Here is a 9,883-nt window from a genome sequence, read left to right on the forward strand (position 1 = left end):
CACAGGGGGGCGTTCAGGGTTAAACGGCTGCAGTTCGGGGTGAGCGTGGCTCCGGGGATTTTCCAAAGCATAATGGACTCTCTCCTTAAAGGGATCCCCGGAGTCCAGCCCTTCTTCGACGACGTTTTGATCGCCGCCCCCACCGAAGGAGAGTTCAGCCGCCGCCTGCGAGAGGTCCTCAGACGGTTCCAGGCGGCGGGGCTGAAGGTGAAAAAAGAAAAATGCTTGTTGGGTGTTCCGCGAGTGGAGTTCCTGGGCTTCGCAGTGGACGCAGCGGGAATCCACCCAACCGCGGACAAGACCAAGGCCATTGTCCAGGCCCCTGCCCCCAAATGCAAAGCAGAACTACAGAGTTTTCTCGGATTGTTGAATTTTTACCACTCATTCCTGCCGCACAAAGCCGCGGTGGCGGAACCATTACACCGTTTGCTCGATAAACAAGCCCCATGGGTCTGGGGAAAGCGCCAAGCCGCGGCGTTCCAGGCGGTCAAAGACCTCTTAGTCTCAAACGCGGTTCTTCATCACTACGATGAAAACCTTCCCCTGATCCTGGCTTGCGACGCCTCTCCCTACGGGGTGGGAGCGGTCCTGGGGCACCAACTCCCGGACGGGAGGGAAGTGCCGGTCGCCTATTACTCCAGGACTCTGTCCCCAGCCGAGAGGAACTACGCCCAGATCGATAAAGAGGCCCTAGCGATCGTGGCGGGAGTCCACAAGTTCAACGACTACCTCTACGGTAGGCGCTTCACCATTGCCACGGACCACAAGCCACTCCTCGGCCTCCTAGCCCCCGACCGGCAAACCCCCCAAATCCTTTCACAGAGGGTTTTACGGTGGAACCAGTTCCTGAACTCGTACACCTATACGTTGGTCCACCGCCCAGGGAAAGCAATGGGGCACGCCGATGCCCTCAGCCGCCTGCCGCTGCCCGCCACAGACCCAGATCCCGCCCCGGCCCACGGGGTGATGCTTATAGAGTCCCTCCCCGAGCGCCCACTACACGCCGAAGAGGTGGCTCGAGCTACGGGCAGAGACCGCATCCTAGCGCGGGTCAGGGACTGGGTGGGAAGGGGGTGGCCAGCGGGCAAGGTGGAAGATGCATTCAGGCCATTCACGTCCAGGAAGGACGAGCTATCGACCCACAAGGGGTGCATACTCTGGGGGAGCCGGGTGGTGGTCCCCCCCCCCCCTTGCGCAGACAGGTGTTGGAAGATCTCCACGAGACCCACCCGGGCATCGTGAGGATGAAAGCCCTGGCCCGGAGTTACGTGTGGTGGCCAGGCATGGACGAGGAAATAGAGGGGTGGGTTAGGAGGTGCCAACCCTGCCAGGAGTCCAGGCCCAATCCGCCGTCCGCCCCGGTCCACAGGTGGGAGTCAAACGGGCGGCCGTGGTCCCGCCTCCATTTAGACTTCGCGGGGCCGCATCAGGGGCAACTCTTCTTTATACTGGTAGATGCTCACACAAAATGGTTGGAGGTGATCCCGGTCACCTCGACCTCCACCGCAGCAGCCGTCCGGGCGCTCAGAAGGGTTCTCTGCACACACGGGATCCCTGACACCCTAGTGACGGACAACGGCACGGCCTTCACCTCCCGGGAATTCCGAGAGTTCACCGAGAGGTACCTGATAAGGCACATAAGATCCGCTCCCTTCCATCCAGCCACCAACGGCCAGGCGGAGCGGATGGTGCGGACCACCAAGGAAGCCCTAGGGCGCATCGTCCAGGGGGATTGGGACCACCGCCTCTCCGCGTTCCTGTTCCACAACAGGATCACCCCAAACCCCACAACTGGTTTCAGCCCCGCCGAGCTGCTCATGGGGAGGAAACTAACCACCCGGTTAGATAGGCTCCACCCGGACAGGGCGCCGGAGGTCCGCGGGTCCCCCGAGGTTCGCGAGGCAGTAAGGGGATTCTTTCCGGGCGACCCGGTGTACGCGAAAAACTTCGCAAGCGGCCCGGAGTGGGTTGCCGGGAGGGTCCTGAGAGTAACCGGCTCCCGATCCTACGAAGTAACCACAGCAGGGGGCCAAGTACTGCGGCGACACATCGATCAGCTGCGCCGCCGCACCCTGCCCGAAGAGCCGGAGGCAGCCGGGATCAGGGAACTGCCGGAAACGGAGTCCCCAGAAGGGGCCCCGCCGACTCAAGAACAGCCCATATACGAGGTCCCCGGGGCCGCGGAACCCGTACCAGAGCCGCTACCCGACCCGGACCATCCACCGCCAGAAACGGAGCCACCCGCAGCGGGGTCGGGCTCCACACCAATAGCAACCCCGAGGAGATCAACCCGGGAACGCAGGGCACCAACGTACCTACAGGACTATGTAGTTTAAACTAGGAGGGGAGGAGTGTAGAGTATTGGAATCAGCACAGCGCCGCGCAACCCGAGCCGCCCGCGGGTCGCCTTGCACAGCGCGGGAAAGCCACCCCAATCAGCTCCAAGGGCGGGAAGTTCAACTGGCCAGGATTGGGCTGGCCAGCAAAGGGGATGTTCCGGGATGCTTGTATATATTAGCGGACCCGACCGCGTGTTAACCAGTTCGGTAGTGTGCTAGCTATTAAATACTTATGCCTTCACCACGACTCGTCTCTCAGTACACTACAATGGCCTTTCACAAGAAGAATGCAGTGGAAAGTATTGTCGCGCTTAATTGGCATTCTGAACTGTCCCAAAGAGAGAGGGCCAAATGAGACTTTTGATGCAAAGATCTGCTCTTTCAAGTGCAATTTCCCTCCCTTTCCCCATAATTAAGGAACAGAAAACAACAGCTTTGCTGTGACTGTCATCTTCAAAGGTTACTATGACATTTCCCAAATATTCTGTGGCACATATGAATGAACCATGTTTGTTCTTTTGCTGTTGCTATATCTATAGCGTCAGGTCTTTTGGAATGGAACTTGACATTTTACATGACAAAAACAGATTTCGTTTTTTGTCATTGTTAATTAAAACGAGGGGGGGTGGGAATTAATGTTCGCAAGTTGGAATATTTAATAATGTATAAAACAAACGTGTCACTGTGCTTGCAGACAAACACCAAAGATCCAACTAAAGGATTTTGATTTTCTACTCTTAAGGCAAATGTTATTATCGGTACGGGATGGGGAAAAATAAGAAAGAAAACAAATATAGTCAATCATGGGTTAAAAAGACGGCAAGAATATACATCTACCCATTTTCACTGTGAGGCACCTAAAAATCTTTGATAGGTGGAGAGTGTAAGGACACCTGAAGAGGAGCCAATTCACAGACTTGCTATAGAGTGGAACAAGAGATCTGAATAGCACAGAAGCATCCTATATCTAAGGTAGCACCTAGTGGGAACTGGAGGATTGCCTCCCCAGGTGGAAGAGACAAGGAAATTCAAGGGTACCCAACAAGGACACCAATGAAACTACCAGTGTTTCCCAGAGTGGTTCCACAGAAATGACCGTTACTTGGTGTCAGCTACACTCAAAATCAGAGCTCCTTATAAGAACATAAGAGAAGCCATGTTGGATCAGGCCAATGACCCATCCAGTCCAACACTCTGCGTCACACAGTGGACGAAACCCAGGAGCCATCAGGAAGGTCAGCAGGAGGGCCAGAACTCCAGAAGACCTCCCACTATTGCCTTCCAAGAACCAAGAGTACAGAACATCACTGTCTCAGAGGTAGTGTTGCATCTATAAAAAGGTAAAGGTAGTCCCCTGTGCAAGCACCAGTCATTTTCGACTCTGGGGTGACGTTGCATCACAACGTTTTCACAGCAGACTTTTTAATGGGGTGGTTTGTAATCCCTTCCCCAGTCATCTACACATCCCCCCACCCCCAGCAAACTGGGTACTCATTTTACCGACCTCAGAAGGAGTTAACCATGAGCCAGCTACCTGAACCCAGCTTCCGCCAAGATTGAACTCAGGTCATGAGCAGAGTTTAGGACTGCAGTACTGCAGCTTTACCACTCTGTACCATGGGACTGCTATCTATACCTTGTGTGGCTAATAGCCACTGATGGACCTCTGCTCCATATGTTTATCCAGTCACCTCTTGAAACAGCCTATGCTTGTAGCTGCCACCACTTCCTGCAGCAGTGAATTCCGTGTGTTTATTATTCTTTGGATGAAGAAGCTACATTCCCAGAGGTGTGATAGAATCAAAGAAAGAGTGTTGATAAATAGACCTGAGATGGCACTATGTACTTTGTCTTACAAATATTTCCTACAGTGCTGGAAAAGAGACCTTCTTTTGATGTCAGAACTGCTGGAAAACTGTTCATTTATATTCCCTGCTGTCACTCTCTCATAAGTTGCTTTTTGCCATGTAGCCAAATCTGTCTGCTTTGTAATACTGCAATGCCAACCTATTTGAAAAGGCATTGTCATTTGGCTAAGATTCGAGACGTAAAATTTCCAGAAATTTTGAAGCTTGGGAAAAAAAATGTCCCCCCCGGGTTTATTTGGAGGGGGGGACGGAAATTTTTGGAAAAAATTGAAAAAAATGCTACATAAGCACTTTTTTCTTTTCTTTTCCAGATTGAAAGTCATTCTGTTACTTTAGGAACATAAAATATGACTATGGACAATTTTACTTGGCATGAAATTAGCACAACTAGCATATTAAAAATATAGCACATCCAAACAATTATTACAAACAGAATTTACTTTTTAAATAATATTTATTTGTAACTGTAACAAGTGGACCAACACTCTCCTGAACTGTTTATGTGGAACAGACAAAAAAACCCCTCCACAAAACAGTTTTTAAAAATCCAGAAGTAACAATTATTCATATTTCCTCTGAATGAATTGGCAAGACCTAGGACTTGCTTGTCCTCAGTGCAAAGAAATTAGAATAATCTAATACATATTTTTTAGAAAAGCTTTGGAAAATATTTGAACACCTTGTCTTAAAATATTTTATTCATGACGTTAAGATAAAAACATTCCACAATCAATTTCTTTTCTTTTTTTTTCAATTTTTCAGGGGGGGGGGACAGAAAAGGCTTCAGGAAAAAAACGGGATTTTTTTTTTCTGAATTTTTCTGGGTTTTTTTTGAGCCTAGCTAAGATCAGTAGATGTTCAGCCATTTCAGGAAGCATAGCATAGACACTGGATTTCTATTCCACCCTCCAACCTGAATCTCAGAGTGGCTCACAATCTCTTTTATCTTCCTCCCCCACAACAGACACCCTGTGAGAGGCTGAGAGGGCTCTCACAGCAGCTGACCTTTCAAGGACAACCTCTGCTAGAGCTATGGCTGACCCAAGGCCATTCCAGCAGGCTCAGAGAGGATTACAACATAAATTGAACAATGAATTGAACAATAATTGAACATAAATTGAAGAATAAGACAACATAAATTGAACAACAAAGCCTTCAATTTAAATGGAAAAGCAATGCAACAAAAAACCAAAACGATAGAACAATAAAACAAAATAAAGTGCATTTTTGGCGGGAAGGGCACATATAATGGATTTATCTTGGTACAGACCCCCTACATGTGTGTGTAACGTGCAGACAAGTTGCAGCCAATTTACGGCCACCCCAGGAAGGGACATATGGACATATGAACATATGAAGTTGCCTTCTACTGAATCAGACCTTTGGTCCATCAAAGTCAGTATTGTCTTCTCAGACTGGCAGCGGCTCTCCAGGGTCTCAAGCTGAGGTTTTTCACACCTATTTGCCTGGACCCTTTTTTGGAGATGCCGGGGATTGAACCTGGGACCTTCCGCTTCCCAAGCAGATGCTCTACCACTGAGCCACCGTCCCTCCCCGACATTCAAAGCAAGCGAGAAGCAGAGGTGGTTGGCCCTTGCCTACACCAGTTTGGTGTAGTGGTTAAGTGCACGGACTCTTATCTGGGAGAACCGGGTTCGATCCCCCACTCCTCCACTTGCACCTGCTAGCATGGCCTTGGGTCAGCCAGAGCTCTGGCAGAGGTTGTCCTTGAAAGGGCAGCTGCTGGGAGAGCCCACTCCAGCCCCACCCACCTCACAGGGTGTCTGTTGTGGGGGAGGGAGATAAAGGAGATTGTGAGCCGCTCTGAGACTCTGAGATTCGGAGTGGAGGGCGGGATATAAATCCAATATCTTCTTCTTCTTCTTCTTCTTCTTCTTCTTCTTCTTCTTCTTCTTCTTCTTCTTCTTCTTCTTCTTCTTCTTCCTCTGCAGAGTCATCCTTGGTGGCCTCCCATTCAAATATGGACCTTGATTAGCTCCCAAACACTGAGTGATGAAGGGGGGGTGGGATTGTTGTTATTTGCCTTGCCAACGTATTTCCCTCGTCTAAGGGACTTCCGGTGTACAGAACCGTTCAAAGAAAGCAGTCGTCCACCTGCATTCTGTATAATCCCACGAAGATTGGAAAGATAACTAATGGATGAAAGCATTTTGTGCGAAAAGCGCAAGAAAAAACAAAAAAAAGCTCGAGAAATCCCACTCCTTGAGTTTCTACCATTTTAGCATATTTCAAGACCGTACAGATGTTCAGCTAAAGTAGAAACCTCCATGTGGGGATTTTGTGACTGCCCTGGGATACAAGATTCCTTTCAAAAGAAACCGGCTAGAGCAAAGTTTCCCATATTTATTTCCCAGTGTTCAGGGGGAAGCGGAGAGAAAAGTCTCCTGGAAAATAATTAATTTTCGTAACATTCACTTTAAAATTTCTTGTTTGCTGCCGCTGCCACCACTGCCGCACCCCACACCACATGGCCATCATCACCATCATCATCATCATCATCATTTATAGATCGTCCTTTCCTGAAGGGCTCAAGGAGGTGCATATTTTTTAAAAAAAATAACCACAGAAAATTGATCTCAATTCACAATAGAACCACGGAACATAACAATGGCCTTTAAAAAACAAAAAAGAGCCCCGTGGCGCAGAGTGGTAAAGCTGCAGTACTGCAGTCAGAGCCCTCTGCTCACGACCTGAGTTCGACCCCAGCAGAAGCTGGATCAGGTAGCCGGCTCCAGGTTGACTCAGCCTTCCATCCTTCCGAGGTCAGTCAAATGAGTACCCAGCTCGCTGGGGGAAAAGTGTAGCTGACTGGGGAAGGCAATGGCAAACCACCCCGTAAAAAGTCTGCCCTGAAAACATTGCGAAAGCAATGTCACCCCAGACTCAAAAATGACTGGTGCTTTCACAGGGGATGACCTCTACCTTTTTTAAAAAAATTGCATTTCACTCCCTCCTTCAGGTGGATCATGGACCGGTCACAGAGGAGGCCATAATGACAGCCAAAGTTCGAGCCGTTGTTGTCCTCCACTGTAGGCCTGGTGGAACACCTCTGTTTTACACAGAGTTACAACAAGAGTTCCAGAGTTACAACAAGAGTTCTTCCCTAGGCCAGGGCTAGGGAAGAAAAAACCCAGACCCTGGTTGAGGACAGCTGGATATCTTTTGAGTCAGGGACCACCAGCAGGTTTTGATCTTCCGAGCTCAAGGCTCTTCGGGGGATGTACCAGGATATTGCACTGCTGTCAGCTGGTGTTGTTAGCTCTGGACTAGGAAATACCTGGAGATTTTGGAGGTGGAGTGCAGCCTATGGAGGGTGGGGTTTATGGAGAGGAGGGACTTCAATGGTATATAACGCCATACAGTCCACCTTCCAAAGGGGCCATTTTCTCTGAGTGGTTAAGTACACGGACTCTCATCTGGGAGAACCGGGTTTGATTCCCCACTCCTCCACTTGCAGCTGCTGGAATGGCCTTGGGTCAGCCATAGCTCTGGCAGAGGTTGTCCTTGAAAGGGCAGCTGCTGTGAGAGTCCTCTCAGCCCCACCCACCTTGCAGGGTGTCTGTTGTGGGGGAGAAAGATAAAGGAGATTGGGAGCTGCTCTGAGATTCAGAGTGGAGGGTGGGATATAAATCAAATTTTCTTCTTCTTCCTCCTCCTTCTCTCTCCCATTCTCCTTCTTCTCCTCAGTATCCTACTTGTAGTCATAAGAACAGAGCAAACCCTAGTGGTTATAATAATTAATGGTTTTGTATCTAGTTGATATTGCACTGTACAAATTGCATTTTGTGATCACTTGGAGATTGCTGCAGCCCTTTTATTTCCTCCTTATGTTCGGGCAGAACATTAGCAGCTCGGGATTCAAATGTGAGTATTTTTTGTTTGTTTGTAATTATTCCAGTGATAGCAGTGACCGACACACACACACACACACACACACACACACACACACACACACATATATATATATATATATATATATATATATATATATATATATATATATATATATATATATATATATATATATATATATATATATATATATATAACCTTTTTACCTAAATCACTGTGTTTGCCTGTGCCCCCTTGTTGTTATCTCCTTGTTTCACGAAGTGAGGGTGGAGATTAGCACCTTTTCTTTTATTCCCAAGGTGGGAACTGAGGAGGGATGGAGCAACTGTTCCCACCCCCACCCCCGCCTTACCAAATGAATATATGAAGCTGCCTTCTACTGAATCAGACCCTCAGTCCATCAAAGTCAGTCTTGTCCACTCAGACTGGCAGCGGCTCTCCGGGGTCTCAAGCTGAGGTTTTTCACACCTACTTGCCTGGACCTTTTTTAGTTGGAGATGCCGGGGATTGAACCTGGGACCTTCTGCTTACCAAGCGGATGCTCTAGCACTGAGCCACCGTCCCTCCCCTGGACATGAAAATCACTGGAGAGTGAGGAGGAAGAAGAAGATATTGGATTTATATCTCGCCTTCCACTCCAAACAGTCTCAGAGCGGCTCACAATCTCCTTTACCTTCCCACCAACAACAGACACCCTGTGAGGTAGGTGGGCTGGAGAGGGCTCTCACAGCAGCTGCCCTTTCAAGGACAACTCTTGTGAGAGCTATGGCTGACCCAAGGCCATTCCATCAGCTGCAAGTGGTGGAGTGGGGAATCAAACCCAGTTCTCCCAGATAAGAGTCTGCACACTTAACCACTACACCAAACTGGCTCTCCTTCCTGTCCCCTCCAGACCACCAAACTTTAAAGCAGATTGGATCAAGTATTCCAGTTCTGCAGGTCCTCAAACAAGGGGGCCCCAGGCATAGTATTTTAAGGGGGGGGGGCGGGGAATCTCCATCCTTAGAGAAAAGGGTGGAGGCTGGATAGCTGTTTTGCTATTGTGGCCTATTAAGGATTTTGGCATCAGAATTGCGGGGTAATCAAGGCATCCTTCCCACTCAAGACCACCATGTTTCTAGTGAAATGGACCAAGGGTTTCAATTCTATGGGCTCTTGGACAAGGTGCCTCCAACTTACAGAGGAAATAAGCAGGGGTTCATTTAACAGAATGAGAGGTGCCAGGCCATGGCCAGCCCTACTACTTGGCAAATGAGGCAAATGCCTGGGGGTAGCGAACTGGGTGATTCCCCCCCTCTCAGTGCCCTTGGCAAATGCCTCATTTGCACAGTGGCTAATAGCCCCGTGGCGCAGAGTGTTAAAGCTGCAGTACTGCAGTCCTAAGCTCTGCTCACGATCTGAGTTTGATCGTGGCAGAAGCTGGTTTCAGGTAGCCAGCTCAAGGTTGACTCAGCCTTCCATCCTTCCGAGGTCGGTCAAATGAGTCCCCAGCTTGCTGGGGGGTGGGGGGGGGAGAAGTGTAGTTGACTGGGGAAGGCCATGGCAAACCACCCTGTAAAAAGTCTGCCGTAAAAACGTTGTGAAAGCAACGTCACCCCAGAGTCGGAAACGACTGGTGCTTTCACAGGGGACCTTTCCTTTCCTAATCGTTTCACTTTGCCTCCCTTCCACAGGGGGCTTCCTTTTTAAACCTCAACAATTTAAGACAGGATCCTTTGCAGGACTTTTTTTTTTTGTAGAAGAAGCCCAGCAGGAACTAATTTGCATATTGGGCCGCCCTCCCTGGTGCTATTTTTTGGGGTC

Source organism: Heteronotia binoei, chromosome 7 (genome assembly GCF_032191835.1).
Source record: "Heteronotia binoei isolate CCM8104 ecotype False Entrance Well chromosome 7, APGP_CSIRO_Hbin_v1, whole genome shotgun sequence".
NCBI classification, from domain to species: Eukaryota; Metazoa; Chordata; class Lepidosauria; order Squamata; family Gekkonidae; genus Heteronotia; species Heteronotia binoei.